Source organism: Melozone crissalis, unplaced genomic scaffold (assembly GCF_028551555.1).
Source record: "Melozone crissalis strain CALT ecotype California unplaced genomic scaffold, PUWL_Pcris_2 ptg000056l_1, whole genome shotgun sequence".
In the NCBI taxonomy this organism is placed as follows: Eukaryota; Metazoa; Chordata; class Aves; order Passeriformes; family Passerellidae; genus Melozone; species Melozone crissalis.
The window spans coordinates 6,087,921-6,108,071 of NW_026535834.1; the positions used below are offsets into that span (position 1 = coordinate 6,087,921).

Genomic DNA, 20,151 nt, shown 5'->3' on the forward strand with positions numbered 1-20,151 from the left:
CGCTGCAGCATCAGTACCCTCTCCTGCCTCTAATCCTCCGCAACAGGGAGCCTTCAACCCGACACCACAGGGAGCCACCGCGGGGCAAGCGGAACCACCGCGAAGGGAGTGACCCGCAGCGCGGAGCGGAGATGAATTGGCAAAAGGATTGAACAGGACTTTGGACTTACGGCTACGGTAAAGGGATTTTCCATATGGTTTACGGGTTAACGGAAATGTATGAATTCGGTGATTTATGGTGGAATTGTGGTGCTGTGCTACTCCGAACTCGGCACGGGCGCGCCGCCATGGCCAACAGTTGCGGCGAGCAACCGCCTGAATTGCTGCGTTGTAGCGGCGATAGCAGAGGCAGCAGCGGGAAGATCAAAGCCGCTGCCGCAGGAACCGAGCCGCGCCACCCCGGGAGCCGCGCCGGGAGTGACCGAAGAACACCGCGGGGGGAGCGACCGGAGCCGCACCGCGATCATGTGTGAACTGGGGGCAGATGTCCACAGGGGGCCAGTTGCTGCTTGGGAACAGTGGCTGGACATCAGAGAGCAGGTGATGGGGGAGCAATCGTGCTGTGCATTGATAGCAACGGGTGCAGCGGTGTCTGCAGTAGAGTCAGCCAGCAAACAGTGAGCCCAGCGCGGGAGGGGAGTTTTCGCCCGCTCCGACACAAGCGCCATCCATTTTCAGGGCTAGTTGATTCGGCAGGTGAGTTGTTACACACTCCTGAGCGGATTCCGACTTCGCGGGACCAGAGCGCTTTTTCCAGCGGGAGCGCTTCTCCCTCCGCCCTGCAGCCGGCAAAAGCTACAGTTTAAGACCTAACAGCTGTAATAATTGTGACTCTTGTCAACAAAAGAAAAGATTCCTGCTGCAGTTGAGAAACCAGTGAAAATAAACAAGCGAAGTTAAAGGGACTTTTGTTCTTCCCAGCACAGACTGTGAAACAGAAATCAGCGTAAATGAATGCAGGAGTCGAGTTTCGGCCGATTTGGCTCGGCATTGGTTATGCTGTCTTGGAATCACCTGTATTAGCAGAGACCTTAACATCAGAAGCCCGGATAGCTCAGTCGGTGGAATATCAGACTCTAAAGCTGTGTTTTGAAAAATTTAAAATTGTTTAAGATGTGTTAAAGTGATTGTAGAAGTAAGATGTAATGACTGTGTTTTTTGTATTCTTTAAGCTTTGTTTAGATGTGATAGATGTAAAAGCAAGGACTGAATTCAAAAGAATTTTTTCACAGGTATACCTTGAATAAGCTTATGTTTAATTGTATTTAAGTATAAAAATGCTGCAGCAACAACATGGGAAAGGTTATTTTAGAAACAGGCCTGTAAGTAAGCTATAGTGAATACTATATATTAGTTCTGTGGTAAGTTTTATCTATTATTAGGTGGTTTAAGTTGAATTATCTATTAAGTGCCGTTAAGTGTTAAATACTATTAAGGTTAAGTTTGTTAAGTTTATTTTCGGTTAAGTTCGAGGTCTGCTAAGTTTGAATTATATATAGATTTAAGTCATGTAGAATTTGGGGTCAGTTAAATTCTGTTATAGTTAAGTTTTATTAGATTTAAGTGATTTTACATGATTTGCAAATAAGTCTGCTAAGTTAAATATTTTAAGTGCCTTAAATGCATACTACTTTTTCACCACTCCAAATTAACAAAGGACTGAGAATCGCCCAGCTGATGCCATTTGAGCCAAATGACTAAAGGATTACAGACTGAAAACTGACTTTGAACATTTCTGAGAAACCCATGAAAAAAGGTGGATGTAATAATCTCAAGGACAGAAAGGATCATTTTCAAGCTTTTTCACCTCCTCTCCAGGTTCGCATGAATGAAAACAGCTAACAGCTTTCTTTTCTTAGTCCAACTACCACCTGTCGTGCAATGCCTGATAAGGCTGGACATTATGACTCAGCTGGGGATGGTTTTAACCCTTTGGGGTGAAAGCCATTGCTCAGACCGTGGTTGGAAACCTTATAGAGATATTAGGTGTTCTTTTATTGCTTTTACTTATCTTACCTTGCTTCTGCAGTTGTATCCAAAAGATGGTTGGTAGGATGATAGAGAAGACCTGGCAAACTAACCTCTTTTCTCTCAAAGAAAAAGACGGGGGAAATGTGGAGAGTTTAGTTCAAGAATGGCTTAAAGAAAAAGGCCATGAGACATGCAATTGAGAGAAAAGAAAAAGGGAAAAGTAAAGCAGTTCCTAACACAGTTCTCAGCCTTCAGATTTCTATAAACAATTAGACTCTCTTTAAAAACAATAAAGTTCTCAGACTGTCTTCCCATAACAAGCAGAACACCGTCTCTGGGAAAAGCTGCACCCTGGGAACAGATGTAGAAGTTTTGGGAACTCTGGTTCTGTTTCTAATAAACAATTGTAGGTATTCTAAAACAAAAGGAGTGGTTAGAGTTTTCTCTGTTAGCCTATCATGAACCTGGATTACAGAATATGCATGAAGTTCGTTAACACTGTTATTTAAGGTGATGGATTGATCAATAAATTGGAGTTTGATGCATCAATCGGATGGTCCTTCTCCCTTCACTTCAATAAAGATGTGTCCAAAATAAACTGTGTAATTGTCCATCAGGTCAGTTGTCCACTCACAGCCTGCCCGTAGGTCCTGTACAGGCCACTGGATGCACTCCACTAACATCCTTCCTATGTTCTCTTGAACACGATCATCTACTTCATTTCCGCCCTCATCTTCACCTGCACTCACACTTTCTTCTTCAGGCTCCTCTCTCCTCATGCTCCTTTTGCACCCCATAAACCAAAGGACCAAGAGAAGGATGAGAAGCAGAGCAACAGCTAAGATCTGCAAATATTTCCACACTCCACTTTGCTCCAGAGCCAACTGCTCCATCTCCCACTCCAGCCAAAACCTTTCCAGTTCCTGCTGCTCTGCCTGCACCTTCATGTGCAGAGGTGTTTCCTCATCCCAAACATCACTCATGGGCTGTGGGTACTGGATGAGGCTTTGCAAGAGCATGAAAAGGAATACTATGGAATTCATAGCCTGCAGGAGGATAGAGAGAAGGTCCTGAGCGGTGCTGTGAGGGAGGCAGTTAGCATTGGGTGAAGCAGGGATGGGGATCCTCAGGGATCTGAGGTCTGGAAGGACAGGGCCTCACACAGCTGGCAGGCAGTAGCAGCATCAGCCCTGTGGCCTGCCCAAGGCTCTCCCATGAGGGGCTGTCCCTGCATGCAGAGGGAGAACCCAGCCCCAGGGGCAGCGTTTATGCCCCAGCCCTTGTTCCCAGCCCAGCCTCCCCGCCACGTGTGCACTCACCGCTTGCCAAAGCAATGCAGGGCCAGCGTTACCTGCTGGGGCCTTTTAGAGCTGCCCCCTTTGTGACACGTCCCCCGTGATGTCACACGTGTCACAAATGTCACAATCCAGCCAACCCCACTCTTTATCCCCACCCTGGCTCAGGCACTCAGAGTGGCCCTTTAGTGAAGCTTCTTCAAAGAGTTCCCATTGCTCTTTCTTTTGGATTTATTTTCATCTGCCCTTCATTGGCAATCTCATAGATATCTCTGTTGGAAGGCACCCTTGAGGATCACTGAGTTTAAGCTTTGACTCCTCACTGGTTGAGCTATACTGAAATCTCAGTGTCAGTGAGACTGAAGAGTCTCTGAAGATCACACAGTGCAACTGCAAACTTAACACTGCCTCCTTTATTAATAAATTGAGTCCCCAAATATTCCATGCCTTTTCAATCCCTCCAAGGAGGGGACTCAGCTATTTCCCTAGGCAGCCAGTTTCCATGCTTGATATTAGTTTCCATGAAAGCACTTTTTCTAAGATCCAATCTAAATATCTACATGTGATACAACTTTACGTCATTTTCCTTGGTCTTACTGCTTGTTTCCTTGTGTCACTGGACAAATGGAATCTTCAGACAAGCCCCTCCTTAGCCCAAGATTTTGTCAACAGCTCATATTTAAGAAATCTCTCTTGTCTGCAAGTTCTAAAGATCAAATCTATTTATAAAATGCATTATTTATTAAATGGACAGGAGATAATAGATAAACTATCTCTGTCATAGTTACTTACGACTCAGTATAAAACTAAAAGGAACTAGAAGTAGATCACAGCATAACAAACAATGTACAACATGAAAGTAACCATATTAAAGCTTGTCAAGGAAACAGCACTGATCAGGAGTCAAATGTTACACACCACTGTGATGATGATAATAATGCAGATTTCTTTCACTTAACCTCCATGGCAGTAATTGAAAACAAGTGTCCTTGTCCACAGGAGAAGCATCACACATTTCCAGAGAAATGTACAGAAAACTTCTGCTTTGTGAAAGTTTGGTATGGCTTTTATAGTTATAAAGTGAGGTGCCTGTCAGTCAGAAATCCAGTTTCTTTTTCCAGATCTCACTTCAACAGTAAGATGTTTATTGGCAGGTGGGAGATGCCAGCCCACTGTTAGCTCCATGGCTCCAAAAGAACTCGCTGCAAGACTGCTGGTCCTGTTTGAATTACCTGAGCAGTTAACAAACCACAGATCAGCTCTTGAGCAGAGTAAGATGCCCTGCCACACCTGTGAGAATATATCAACCCCCACCTGACTACAACTTCCCTTCAGGGAGCTGTAGAGAACCACAAGGTCCCCTCTGAGGCACTTTTTCTCTATGCTAAACACCCCCAATATTGCAGTGGGCGGCGTCCAGAGTGCCATGACCTTCCCAAAGAAGACTCTTAAAAAAGACACCTCACTGTCTGTGCCCATCTTGGGTGATTTCAACTCTTTTATGATTCAAGTGACACAGAAGAAGAGATGGGGTCTTTGCGTGGAGTTTCAAGGAGAGCCTTTACTGAGCTTCTTCCTTGAAACAGTCCAAGAGTCACTCAGGCAGGGAAAGCTGGGAAAGCAGGGATTTATAGAGGGATCTTGAGGGGTGGGACAGAACACTAGGGCCAATGGGATGAGGGCACAGGGGTGGAGTGAGGGGGAAGGGCCAATGGGATACATTCAATCTGCATGTCACAACGAGGCATGCTGGGAGGAGCCTTTTTCCTCACCCTAAAAGGTGGTTCTGAGTTTTCCCTCTAGGGGAGTACAGTGGATTCTTTCCTTGTTAGCCCACCAGCCTCCACACCCTACCTCCCTCAGCCCTTCTTTATCAGACTTGTGCTCTTATAGAAACATTTCTCATAAAAAGGACTAGCATTTGTGGGCATTAGTACCCTTGAAACTACATGCTCAGGTGCTCTTATTAATTAGTTCCTTAAGCTTGCTCTCCCACAAGCCTTAGGACTAGCTCCACAGACAGTTTTTTCCCTAACACTTAAGATTTTTTACTCAAGAATTTCTTGATTACTGTGGCCAAGACAGCACCAATCACTACTTCACCCACAAGAGCATTTCTATGGACAAACAACAGTCTAGGAGGGCACTTTTCCTAGTTGGTTCCCACAGTACCCATGTCAAAAAGCTATTTTCACTGTAGACTTCAGGAATTTTTTGGGCTTGTTTAGCTCTTCTCTGTGATATTTCCATTTGCAGCTAAGAAGTTGAGGTGCACCATGAGTATGACTTTGTGTGACTGATCAAAAAATTTCCTTTCATTCCTTATAGCATCATCTGTAATGGTGGTCACAAGGGTTTTCAGGTGAAGAGAGACAAGAATGTTGACTTCATGATCAGAAGGCTTGATTTATTATTTTATGATATATATTACATTATGACTATACTAAAAGAAATAGAAGGAAAAGTTCTCAGAAGGCTAGCTAAGCTAAGAATAGAATAGAATGAATAAAAAAGGAGCTCTCTCCGACTCTGTCTCAGAGAAAGTTCAGTCTTTGATTGGCCATTAATTATACACATTTAACATGGGCCAATCACAGGTGTGTCTGTTGCATTCCACGGCAACAGATAACCATTGCTTACATTCTTTTTCTGGGGCTTCAGCTTCCCAGAAGGGAAAATCTTAAAGAAAGGATTTTTATGAAAATATGTCTGGGACACATCATCCACCAGTGTCATCATCCTGGCTCAGTGATCCATTAGAGACTGAGTGAAGCTCACAGAGGGAATAGATTCTGTCAGAAAAGGGATGGCAGTCAGTGTCCAAGTGGTAACAGCACTCTCTCTCACAAGCCCCCTGGTCAGCTACATTAGGTTTGACTCCATGAGTATCCTTTTACTCTAGAGGAAAGATGTGGCAGCAATTTCCCCTGCCAATTGAGCAGTGCCTTCTCCATGTCCTGCATTCTCAGATCTGTGTCAGCTTTTCCCCAGGGAGTGTCTAAGGATGGGCAGCTTCTCCTCTCCACAAGGAGGAATATTAGCAATGCCTCCTGCATGGTCTCTGAGCAGCTGGAGCTGCCAGCAAGAGTTTCTGGGTCTACCTAAAATGGTCACCCTAGCTGTGACAGTATGAGAGGAAAGGGTGATGAAAGTCGTCTTTGTAGCCTCTGTAGTGTGACGACCCATCCTTAAGGGGAAGGTGTTGGAGAGTTTTTCAGGAATGGCTTAAAGAAAGAGGCCATGAGACATACAATTGAGAGAAAAGTAGAAGAGAAAAGTAAAGCAGTATCTAACAGTTCTCAGCCTTCTGATTTCTATAAACAATTAGACTCTCTTTATAAACAATAAAGTTCTCAGATTGTCTTCCCATAACAAGTAGAACACCTCTGGGAAGGCCTGCCATCCTGAGAACAGATGTAAAAGTTTTGGGAACACTGGTTTCTGTTTTAGTTTCTGGTTTCTGTTTTGGTTTCTGTTTTTAATAAACAATTGTAGGTATTCTAAAACAAGAGGAGTGGTTAGAAATTTCTCTGTTAGCCTATAATGACATTGGATTACAGAATATGCATGAAGTTCGTTAACTTTGTTATTTAAGGTGATTGATTGATCAATAAAGTTGGAGTTCGATGCATTAAAGGATGGTCGTCTCCCCTTCATCTCCAACAAATGGTCGACCCCGGACGTGATATCGAATTACGAGGAACGCTCTTGGGGATAACGGAATACCACGGGAGGTGAGGAAGGTGTCCAGGTTCCGAGGAGCAGCTGCGGAACGGCATTAAGCACGATAACAAAGCGGACGGAGTCTGCCGACAAAGCGGACGGAGTCTGCCGATTCGTGCCGGCCCTAGGCGACCGTAAAAGACGGGTCCTAGCTTGGTACGTGTGGCCGACGCCGGAGGTGCTGCAGAGCGCGCTCATTTATATAGGTATGGACCGGCAAGCCGCATATGAACTTTTTATAACTTTTCTGCAAAAGAGGCAGATTAAGGGAATTGATTTACAGAATGAATTACCGTGTCTTTTAGTTTATGGTGTAGAGAGGGGAATCTTTGTTAATCCTCATATAGTTCACGTATTGTCTGAGTGGCGTAAATTTGGTGATTTATTGTGGCAGGCTAGTTTAGATGATGATAAAACTGTCAGGAAGTTGGGTAAATTATGGCGGGTTGTTAACACCGAGCTCTTACAGTTTCAAGCTGAAAAAAGGGCTGCTCACCAGGCTACTGCCGCTTACGATCGTAACAAAGAATGCGATCAAGATAGGGAATTTGATAAGAACGCGGGAACTCCTCTTGGCCCCGCGACGCGGACAGTTTTATTACCTGCTTCACCGCCTCCCTCGGAAAGCCAGGCTATGAGCCAGGCGCAGACCGCCTCGCTGCCCGCCGCGCAGCCCCCCTTAACGGGCCAGGCTACAAGCCCGGCTATGAGCCAGCCTACAAACCAGGCTACGCAGACTGCTTTATTACCCGCTTCGCAGCCCCCCCTAACGAGCCAAGCTCCGCGGGGTGCCTTGTTGTCTGCTTTGCCGCAGGCTACACAGAGCGCCTCTGACTCTCCCGTATCTGCTATCTCACAGCAGCCGGGGCCACAAACGTATACTCCGTTCCCAAAAAGCAATCAGTCGGTCCCTAGGTCGGAAAACGATTTGGCGGTGACGATTGCCAGGGATAGAAGAGATGCGTGGGCTGCCCTGGCCAAAGATGCAATTGACAAGGGAGATCAAGAGCTGATAAGTTCGGCTCGAGAACTGGCTTGTCCGGTTGTCTTTAACCCTCAGGCTGGTGGAGGAATTCAAGCCACAATTAGTGCTCTTGACTGGGAATTGTTATCTCAATTGCAAGCTGCTGTTAGTCAGTTTGGACTTGGAAGCGGACCAGCTAAGCAAATGCTTGATTATATTTTTAACACCAGTATCCTCCTCGTTAATGATTGTCTTGGCATAGTTAAATTAATCTTTACCCACCATCAACAATTGCTGTTTAATGATCATTGGCGGATACTTGTTAGTGAGTGTGTGGTAGTTCAGAGACAGCCGGGTGACCCTCTGCGTGGTGTCACTGTTGATGAACTTATGGGTCTGGGACGTTTCCTTCGTACTGATGCACAAGCTTTAATAGGTCAAGAAAAGTGCCGGGAGGCAATGCGGTTAGTCAGACTCGCGATAGATATGGTAAAGGAACCAGGAGGGATACCAGTGTATATGGGAATTAAGCAAGGCAAAGATGAGACATTTGAAGCTTTTGTGGTAGATGCATTTAAACAGATAGGAATAGGTTTACAAGAACAAGCAAAATCCTCTCAGAGTCAAGTGTTAGCCGCTCTTGCACCTCTTCACGCGTCAGTTGCGTTTGCAACATCAAATAAAGAGGGCCGCACGAAATGCTGCGAAGGCACGGGCCGCTTGCGCCGGGAATGCCAAGCACCAACAGAAGCCATTGCTGCATCATCGGTACCTTTTCCTGCCTCTAATCCCCCGCAACAGGGAGCCACCGCGGGCGAAGCTGAACCGCCGCGAAGGGAGTGACCCGCAGCGCAAAGCAGAGATGAATTAGCAGAAGGATTTAACAGGACTTTGGACTTATAGTTACGGTAAAGGGATTTTCCATATGGTTTACGGATTAACGGAAATGTGTGAATTCGGTGATTTATGGTAGAATTGCAGTGCTGTGCTACTCCGAACTCGGCACGGGCGCGCCGGAGGCAGCGGCGGGAAAATCAAAAGCCGCCGCCGCAGGAGCTGCCGCGCGGGAGCGGCCGCGCCGCCCCGAGAACGGAGCCGCCGCCGCAGAAACCAAGCCGCGCCGCACCGGAAGTGAACAAAGAGCGCCGCGGGGGGAGTGACCGGAGCCGCATCGCCCTCATGTGTGAACTGGGGGCCAGATGTCCACGGGCGGCCAGTTGCTGCTTGGGAACAGTAACTGGACATCAGAGAGCAGGTGATGGAGGAGCAATCATGCTGTGCATTGATAGTTTTCGTCCTGCTGTTTAGATCGACCGACATCTTTTCTGGGCTCCGATGAGCGTCCAGCGCCATCCATTTTCAGGGCTAGTTAATTCGGCAAGTGAGTGGTCGCACACTCCTTAGCGGATTCCGACTTCAGAGTGCTTTTTCGAGCGGGAGCGCTTCTCCCTCCGCCCCGTAGCCGGCAGGAGCTACAGTTTAAGATCTAACAGCCGTAATAATCGCGACTCTTGTCAACAAAAGAAAAGATTCCTATTGCAATTAAAAGACTAGTGAAACTAAACAAGCGACACCAAGGACTGTTGCTGTCAGGATGTTTTTCACCTAAGTTAGAGAGATCTTTTGTTCTCCCCAGCACAGACTGTAAAGCAGATCAGCGTAAATGAACGCAGGAGTCAAGTTTCGGCCGATTTGGCTCGGCGTTGGTTGTGCTGTCTTGGAAACACCTGTATTACCAGAGACTTTAAACATTAGAAGCCCGGATGGCTGGGCCGGTGGAACATTAGACTTTAAAGCTGTGTTTTGAAAAGTTTAAAAATGTTGAGATGTTTTGGATTGATTGTATGAGTGAGATGTTGTGAGTGTGTTTTTGGTATAAATGCTGCAGCAAAAAACGTGAGAAAGGTTGTTTTGGTTGAGTGTTTTGGAATCGGGCCCGTGAGTGAGTTATAGTGAATGCCATATATTATTTCTATAGTAAGTTTTATCTGTTATTAAGTAGTTTAAGTTAAGTTATCAATTAAGTGCCATTAAATGCTAAGGTTAAGTTTGTTGAGCTTGTTTTCAGTTGGGTTCGAGGTCTTCTAAGTTTAAATTATATATAGGTTTGAGTTGTGTGAGATTTAAAGAAAATTAAATTTTGTTAAGTATTATTAAGTAAGTTAAGTTAGATTCTGTTAAGTTTGAATTAGATTTAAGTGATTTTACATGATTTGCAAATAAGTCTGTTAAGTCAAATATTTTAAGTGCCTTAAATGCATACTATCTTTTCACCACTCCAAATTAACAAAGGACTGAGAATCGCCCAGTTGATGCCATTTGAGCCAAATGACTAAAGGATTACAAACTGAAAACTGACTTTGAACATTTCTGGGAAGCTCATGAAAAAAGGTGGATGTGATAACTTCAAGGACAGAAAGAATCATTTTCAGACTTTTTCACCTTCTCTCCAGGTTGCATGAATGAAAACAGTTAACAGCTTTCGTTTCTTAGTCCAATTACCACCTGTTGTGCAATGCCTGATAAGGCCGTAACACGCCGTTGCCGGACGACCAGAGAACTGATTGACATTATTGAATCATTATCATCTTTCCATATAAGAGGACCGGCAAAAGAGAACTGTCTTGAATGTCACAGCCTAAATTGTGCTGCTTGGGTTGCTCTGTTTTGTGGGAGTTGTGATCAGTTGTTACTTTTTCATTTATGGTGCCACACCTGTAATTATAGGCATATCTGGGAACATAATTGGGAGCAGGCACTACGGAATGAGACAGGGCTAAACACTGCCTCAGTTTCAGACCTTTATAAATCTCATGAGCAAAAATCTTAGCTTATTATCAGTGGGAGGTACAGTGTATTTTGAAAAGGGGTTAAAGCTCAAAGTACATCATATATAGCCTCAATAAGATGTAGAAAACTGGTGCCTTTAACACAACATTCTGTTGTAGGCCCTATAAGAAGAGATCCCAATCAAGCATTAGATAATTGCAGTTCAGCTTTGATTACTCTAATTTCCAAAGGATGAGTCAGCATAAACAGACATGGGCTACTCTGGATTCATCTCTAAACCTGGAAATAGTGTCCAAACAGCTTTATAACCAGTGTAAAGGCTCTACTATTATGACACCTAAGATATTTTTAATTTGCGGAGATAGAGCCTGGAATGGAATACCAGCCCAAGCGCAGGGTGGATCTTGTTATTTAAGCAAGTCATCATTTTTCCACCTCTGAGCACTGGTTCTGATCCTTCTCCACAGGATCACATTTCTGACACTGAGTGTCCTGTTTATCCTCAGGCCTTTGGTGCAGCTGAGCCCTGGCAGAGCGGGGTCTGCACTTCTCTTGACATCTGGTAATGCCTCCTCCACAAGAGTTTCTATGAGGAAAAACTTCACCATTATCTTACCTTGTTGTATCCAAAAGATGGTTGGTAGAAAGATAGAGAAGACCTGGCAAACTAACCTCTTTTCTCTCAAAGAAAAAAACAGGGGAAATGTTGGAGAGTTTTTCAGGAATGGCTTAAAGAAAGAGGCCATGAGACATACAATTGAGAGAAAAGTAGAAGAGAAAAGTAAAGCAGTATCTAACAGTTCTCAGCCTTCTGATTTCTATAAACAATTAGACTCTCTTTATAAACAATAAAGTTCTCAGATTGTCTTCCCATAACAAGTAGAACACCATCTCTGGGAAGGCCTGCCATCCTGAGAACAGATGTAAAAGTTTTGGGAACACTGGTTTCTGTTTTAGTTTCTGGTTTCTGTTTTGGTTTCTGTTTTTAATAAACAATTGTAGGTATTCTAAAACAAGAGGAGTGGTTAGAAATTTCTCTGTTAGCCTATCATGACATTGGATTACAGAATATGCACGAAGTTCGTTAGCACTGTTATTTAAGGTGATTGATTGATCAATAAAGTTGGAGTTCGATGCATTAAAGGATGGTCGTCTCCCCTTCATCTCCGACAGGAAGGGGGCACCGAAGATTTGTAAATGCTTGCGATTGAAAGGAGTAACAAAAGTCAGGGGGTCCACAAACAATCAGAAAACTTTATTAACTAACTACACACTGGGCTTGGAAATCGATATTAGTCCCCCTCCTATTACAAAGCACATGGCAGTGGGTTTTGGATAAAAGGGTAGAATTAAAGGGAAGAGAGGAATTAAAGAGGGAGAGATGAATTAAAGAAAGAGAGAAAGAAAAAGACAAAGAAAAGAGAGAAAAAAAGAGAACACCAGTCCTGGTTACAGTGTTGATCCAGTTAATGGAATGTCAATCCCGGCTGCAATGCCAGTCCAGGAGATAACCCTGGGTTCAGCATCAATCCAGCTGTGCCTGTCTGGTCTATGAGATGTCCAGGGTCCTGAGGGCACTTCCCAGGCTTGGGGGTTACCTTTTTATTCACAGGTTTCTCTGCCCTAAAGACAGGTTTCCCACTGTCTATGTCAATTAATTAGCATGTACAGTCCTTTGTTTCAGGCCTTCCTGGACATGGATCAGATGGCTTTGATGGTTTTTGGGTGTCTGAATCCTACTCTGTAGTCCATGCCCTCTTCTTGGCCCTGTTCTTGTGCTTATGCTGTACTGTGCTGTGGCTCTTTCTCACAGAAAAGTGCTGCCATATTTCCTCCTGCTCCCCCATTTCCAGACAAATCTTGGTCTTTCTCACAGCGTGTTAATACCAGCAGGCCTTGGCTATTACCAACAGTCCCTGGTTGGCTCCACTGCCATCCAATGTTCAGTGTTAGAGACACACACATTGGTCCCTTATGTTCTGGGAATCAAGAGCTCAAAAGGTCTGACTTTAGACTGCTTTACACTCGCAACAGAGTGGGCTTTAGTCATAGTAGTTTTCCATCATTCAGGTCTTTTATCTGTAACTTTATTTGAAAGTTTGTCAACAAAAATGTTATTCCACTTGGGTTTGTAGTCAGAAAAAGTCAGGAAAGAAAAATAAGTCAGGAAAGAAAAATAAGTTTCCAAGGCTGTTCCTTAAAAAAAAAAACTGTGCTAATTAGACACCTGTTAGTTCCTGGGAACAAATAAAATTTCGTATACATTCAAAAGGGGCTAAGTACAAATGGAGTTTGTCAAGGCCAAGGCCTAATGAGTGTTTCCCATATTGTAGTGCAGCCAGGAGCAGGGGGAATGCATCTCCATAATCTACCCTGCAATGGAAGTCAGCTTCTCTGGGCCTCCACATGGTAGTCATCACTGTGGATGCTATGGGAGACTGTCGAGATGACACAGCTCTGCTGATGGCAGAGGGCTGCTGCATGGCATTTTACCTTTTCTCTCTGTATCCCACATTCTCTTCTCTTTTTCTTGGCACTATGATCTGGTTTTCTGCTACTGCCTGTGAGGCCCACAAACCTAGCTCTGTTAATGAGCACCTCTTTCAGCAGCCATTGAGCAGCACACTTGTGAGCCGATGCCGAAGATCCCGGTACTCGCTCATTGCCTGGGAGTGGGCAACTGGATACCATGCCAGATGATGGAAGAGATTGGGTGGCTCAGCTGATGCAATGTCCAGAGGCAAGCTAATTTCCTGAGGCAATCTCTTGTTGCCTATGATAAAGTGCTTAAGACACTTCTCCTCCAGGCAGCAGCGCAGGTTCAAATTGATATCTCCCAGGCGCCGCAAAAAATACCTCCTGCGCCATCGTGACACGGGAATGATGTTCAGGAGGTGCATGACAATCGTTTTCATTGTATAGGTGGAAAAGCCTATACCCAGCTGAAGACGGGAGAAGAGCTGCAGGCATCTCAGGTGCAAGCTGTCTGGGGGGGCATGCCTGGCAATGTGCTTGAAGAACTTCATCTCTGCCACATCATAGGTCTCCAGCCACAGAGTGCTTGGGGTTCCAGCATATCCTGGCTGGCTGCTCACAAAGATGTCAGAGTCACCTCTCCGCACCCCGAAGACCATCTCAATCCTGAAGCTTTCCCTGCCATTGGTCACCTTGAATTGGCAGGAGCGTGTGGAGGGCAGCAGCACTAAATGCCAGTTGTGGGACTGAGGCAAAGCTGGCCAGACTGCTCTCACCAGTTGGTAGAACCAGCGGGCAGTTTTCTGCACGTCCAAGTAGGAGCCGGTGCACAGGGTGTCCAGGAGGCTGGGATCCTGATTCCTCCTCAGCTCCTCCTTGGGGTGGTGCACGAAGCACAGCATGTTCTCAGCCTGCTGCTCCCTGGTGCAAGTGCACTCCAGCTGCACGCGGACACGGAAGTTCCTCACGTGCCTCTGCCCTGCACTGTCCAGCTCCAGGTGGAAGCTGTGGCCTCGCGGAGGAGTCATGGGGATGAGCACGCGGTACACCACATCCTGCTCACGGGGACTCCAGCCTTCAAAGGCACTGCCCACCCCGATGGCTCGGTGCAGGACTGGGTAGAAACTGTTTGACAAAATGTGTCCAAAATAAACTGTGTAATTGTCCATCAGGTCTATTGTCCGCTCGCAGCCTCTCTGCAGGTCCTGTACTGGCCACTGGATGCGCTCGTCTAGAAGCCATTTCAGATCATTGTCAGAAAAATGGTCTTCATCTCCCTCGCTGCTGTTCTCTGCCTCATCACTCCTTTTTTTCCAGGAGAAATACAGTCCCAAGAGAAGGATGAGGAGCCCAGCAACAGCCCAGACCTGCCAGGGCTGCAAAGCAAAGCAGAGCTGGTCACCCCAGACCCGTCCACTCTGTTTCAGGGTGAGCTGCTCCACCTGCTGCTCCAGCCTAATTCTCTTCCTCTCCAAACGCTTTCCACGCAGCTCCATGCGCAGATGTTTCTCCTCATCCAAAACATCACCCACAGGCTGCACGTACTGGATGAGGCTTTCCAGAAGCATGAAAAAGAATGTTATGGCGTCCATGGTCTACAGGAGGATGAAGAGCAGGCTTAAATGGGGCCAGCAGGGAGGGAGATGACAATGAGGGCAGCAGGGATGGGAATAACAGGGATCTAGGGGCAGGAAGGGCCCCACACAGCTGGCAGGCAGCAAGGGATGTCTCACTGCCCCAGCAGCAGCAGCATCAGCCCTGTGGCCTGCCCAAGGCTCTCCCATGAGGGGCTGTCCCTGCATGCAGAGGGAGAACCCAGTCCCAGGGGCAGCGTTTATGCCCCAGCCCTTGTTCCCAGCCCAGCCTCCCCGCCACGTGTGCACTCACCGCTTGCCAAAGCAATGCAGGGCCAGCGTTACCTGCTGGGGCCTTTTAGAGCTGCCCCCTTTGTGACACGTCCCCCGTGATGTCACACGTGTCACAGCATAATCACAACCCAACCAAGCCAGCCCTGCCTTTCATCCCCACCCCCACTCAGGCCTTCAGTGTAGCCTGAAGCAATCAGAGGCTGGATGCACACAAAGCGCACACCAAACTGCAGGTTAAGTTGTGGACTAGAGGTGTGGCTTCTGTGAGAACCTTCTAGAGGGTTATAGCTGCAGCTTGAGCAGCTCTCATGCTGACACAATTCACAGTGGAGTGGAAGATCTGACTGTGGTGGGTCCAAGTGTGCGGTACCACCAAAGGGCCTCTGTACCCTCACTGTTTTTTTGGAGGAGTGTCCACCCATCCTTGACTCCCTGGGGAGGAGGTACCACATTCCTGAGCACACAGGACATGGAGAAGTGACTGCTTTGTCAGTGTTTGTAATTTTTGGTGCACCATTGTCTAACAGCAAAAGCTCAGTCTGGGAGTCAGATCCAAAGATGAAGAGGCTGTGGCAAGGAGCCTGGAACTAGAGACTCCTGTTACCACATGGACACTGAATGCTCTCTCTTTGTGAGAGAGTCCAATACCTCTGGAAATTTCACCCTGTGCAAAGATGCCAATAAATGGCATCTTGAGCAAATGCTTCCTCTGTTGAGTGTCTGTGCCTCACTTTGCTGGGGAATCCAGGCACCAGTACTCACTGCTTGTGGTCAGTTCACCTTGGCTGGACAGAGAGAAAAAATAAGGAGCAAAGACTTGTAGGCTGAGACAAGAACAGAGGGATTGCTCAGGCTCATCTGGGGAAAGCATATTTAATTCGCTACCAATTGAATCAGAGTGAGATAATGAAAAATAAAACCAATTTTCTTAAAATATCTTTCCCACACCTCTCCCTTCCTTCTGGGCCCAACTGATCACTGTGTCCAATGCTGTGAGGCAGGATTCACACAGCACTTGAGTAATTCTCCATGCTGGGTTGCTTAACACAGCAGCCCTTACCTCCTGAACACAAGAGGTCTTAGCCAGCTACCAAAGGCAAGTGAGCAACTTCAGCATTTTCTTCACTCATGAATATCAGCCCATTTCCTTGACAGCTGATAGCTATTCACAGGAATTTGGCTTTGCAGACCTGAAATAACAAACTAGGAAGTAGGAGGATCTCTGTGGAATACTTTAGCCTAAGTATTTGACAATCTGGCATAAGATCACAGCATAAAAACTAAAATGACCCACGTTTGAAGACTGAATGTTCTGACCCACTATGAGGAACAGATATTTATAGGGGAACTGTAAGAAAGTGTAAAAAATACTGATTATTTAATGGTTTTAGCCCTAAGCACAACAGGAAGTACAACCACAATGACATGGTGATTCCCATGGAAACTGATCATATTTTCCATTAAACTGGAATTTATTTTAGGCAATAATCTGCTTAAGGACACAGAATGCATAATGCTGCAGTAAGATGCCATATGTAGAAAAAGAAAATGGCTAAACTGTGGGCATGACTGGATGTGGAGGAGGAAAGGACACACTGAGGACAGAGGACTCAGCGTAAGAAAACCCTGTCCCAGCACATCGTGTTACAGGCAGGAAATGTTCCCTGCCCTCTGTTACCACTGAATGTCACTGCCTGGGTTTCCCTGCAGTGGACTGGGTAAATAATGCAGGTGGAAAAAGTCAGCATGGCTCCTCCTTGCCTGGCCCCTTAATTGCGTCACGGATCTCTCCTAGCTCAGGAACAAAAAGTATTAATTAACTGCCTTACCAGACACACTGCCTCCAGTTAATTAACTGCCTTACCAGACTCACTGCCTCCATGACTGCCAGGGCTATGACCAGCTCATCCAAGCTTCCTTTCTGTCCTCCCTGGCCCAGGATCCACCTCCAGCCCAAACCAGGGCTGTCAGTCTGTGTTCCACGGGCATTGCAGATTCCTCATTCCAGCTTGCCCAGCCCAGCCATGGGTCCCAAAAAGCCAAGCCCACCAGGAGACCCTGCCTTGCCCAGTCCCCACAGCCCTGCCTGGCTGAGCTGCAGGATGATTTTCTGACTTTTTTCTCACAGAAAAGAAAGATTTTGTCTGACAGGGAAGGTATAGGTTGGATATTAGGAAGAAATCTTTCACCAAAAGAAAAATAAAGTACTGGAATGCTCTTCCCAGGGAGGTGGTAGAATCACCATCTCTGGATGTGTTTGAAAAAAGACTGGACATGGCACTTGGTGCTATAGTCTGGTTGAGGTGTCAGGGCATAGGTTGGACTCGATGATCTTAGAGGTCTCTTCCAACCTCATTATTCTGTGACTCTGTGACTTGAACTCATCCTGTCTCATCACCATGAACTTGCTCTATGAACACTCAGCAGGGCTGGCTGAACCTGCTGAGAACCTCCAGGTCTGCCCTGCTCCCTGGCTGGGGGCAGTGGGACAGAGAGACCATGGTGTTAGCACACTCAACTCCCAGCTCCAGGGCCCTGAGGGAGCTGCCAGCCCTCACAGCACCTGAGCACGAGGTTGGCAGTGCCATGATAGCCACGCTCTGCCACCACCCCTTGCCAGGGAACTGCACTCCAACCCACCACAGCCTTGGGCAGGCCAGTGGATCTTGTTGCTGGAACTACAAGTCACAGGTTGGGTGGCAGTGGGGCAGTCCCGAGGGAATTGGACAAGCAGAAGTCCTGTCAATTTATGGGTTGTGGAGAAGTTCTTGGTAGCTGGATCTGTTGATTTCCCACAACTGAAAGCTACGGAAACGAGGCCTCACTTCCATTTCTTCAGCTCCTTCTTGAGAAACAAATGCCATTGAATCGGTCTGTCAGAACTTAAGGCACCATAAGGGGTTGGAGACTCGAGAGAAGAGGTGCTGCCAGCAGAAATTTGTTCTGATTTACAAAAAGAGCTCTACTAACTTGCTTGGCAGTGTTCAAAGCCAGGTTGGATGAGGCCCTGAGCATGGCCCTTCCTGACAAGGTCCCAGCTCTCGGGCCCTGAGGTTGCTGCCAGCCCTCACAGCACCTGAGCACGAGGTTGGCAGTGCCATGATAGCCACGCTCTGCCACCACCCCTTGCCAGGGAACTGCACCCCAACCCACCACAGCTTTGGGCAGGCCAGTGGATCTTGTTGCTGGAACTACAAGCTACAGGTTGGGTGGCAGTGGGGCAGTCCCGAGGGAATTGGACCAGCAGAAGTCCTGTCAATTTATGGGTTGTGGAGAAGTTCTTGGTAGCTGGATCTGTTGGTTTCCCACAACTGAAAGCTACAGAGATGAGGCCTCACTTCCATTTCTTCAGCTTCTTCTTGAGAAACAAATGCTATTGAATAGGTCTGTCAGAACTTATGGCACCATAATGGGTTGGAGACTCGAGAGAAGAGGTGCTGCCAGCAGAAATTTGTTTTAACTTACAAAAAGAGTTCTATTAACTTGCCTGGCAGTGTTCAAGGCCAGGTTGGATCGGGCCCTGAGCATGGCCTTTCCTGACATAGTGAGTGGCTTCCTTGCCCACAGCAGGAGGGATGGAAGTAGATGATTTTTAAGGTCCTTTCCAACCCAAACCATTCTATGACTTTTATGATAACTTGCACCTAGGTGGGATGTACTCATGATCTCCCAATGGACAAAGGTAATGGTGGCTGGTTCACCAGGTACAGTGTTCCCATTTACCTTCCCAGCTGGTTATGAAGCAGTTGTGAAATGCCAGCATCAGCCTTTGGATGAGGGTGTTGTACCTACGGCAGCTCCCAGCACTTGGGAAGTGCTTGGTTTTCATGAGTGGGGTGATTGGAGTCAAGCTAACCCAGTACCCAGACCGCTGTGGGGAAACTGAGTCAGTAATGGTGCTTTGTCTTAAGCCACTGACACTCAGGAGCTATAACAAGCAGTACAGCTCTAGCAGCCTCCACCAGGAGCATGTTTTCCACTTTTTAATCTAGGCAAAACAAGGAGAGGAGAACAGTCAATGCTAATGGAAAATATTCTTACCTTTACAAGGAATGGTTTCAAGTAAAGCATTCCACTGAGTGAATTCCCCCTTCCTTTCTTCCTCAAAGCAACTTATCTGCAAGCATCCTATCAGTGAACTGTGTTTTCCCTCCCTTGTTCCCTGTGGAGGTGTCAACCCAAGGATGAACAAGATGCTGTATGATGGGACACTCCTCTCACATCCAAACAATCTGTAGTGGTAATTAAAGATACACAGGCAGGCTATTAAAGATTCTTTGTATGAAGAAACAGACTGAGAAAAGTTGATGTGTATTCCCTGTTCCAGAGCTAGAGAAAAAACAAGGTCACCAAATTTCCTTGCAATCAAAGGTTTCTGGAGATGCAGGCACAAATATCCCCTTTGGAGAGGGGCTTAGAGGGAAACCCAACTTAGTATATATATACAGGCTGGAGGAGACAGCATAAGAAAGATGAGGTTTCCTGGCATCTTACCCACACAATCAAACCACTGCAGCTGTCACCAATATTGAAATTCTCATGATCTTCCATGAGTTTCATGTTTTTGTCATCCATTTTCCCCTCAGATGGACTGAGGAAATAATCCAATTGTATTATATTCATGTCTGTTGAGAATGATGAACACGTGTTGCATTTGTACATGTAAAGGGCTTTATCTTATCTCATGGGGCTGAAAGACTGAGAGACACCAAAGAATTGTCCTTATTTTAGAGCAATAATTTAAATCTGAGGAAGAAGCACACCTTTGACGTGTAGCTTCAAAAGAAGTTAAAGGAAACATGGCACATCCTGTTTCAACAAACCCTTTTCCAGTAACCCTAAGGAAGATCTTCAAACGTGTTTCGGAAGCTGCTTACCTTCATTCATAGTCTTCCTGTTTTCCTCTAAGGTCAAACAGATTTATATGTGAAAGGACAACCTGCAGCTGACAGAGTGAAGCCACATGCTGCTTCTTGTTTACACCAGTTCTGCAAAGCTAATCCCAGAGTCTCTGCCTTTTCTTGATGTTTTCAAACTCAATAAAACCACAAAGACTTGAAGAGCA

The 20,151-nt window shown here is 46.2% G+C and overlaps 1 pseudogene; it reads right to left on the bottom strand.

Annotated features, from left to right (window-relative positions):
• Window positions 1–13,346: 13,346 nt before the first annotated feature.
• Window positions 13,347–15,020, bottom strand: LOC128943782 (inositol 1,4,5-trisphosphate receptor-interacting protein-like 1; annotated as a pseudogene).
• Window positions 15,021–20,151: the final 5,131 nt, after the last annotated feature.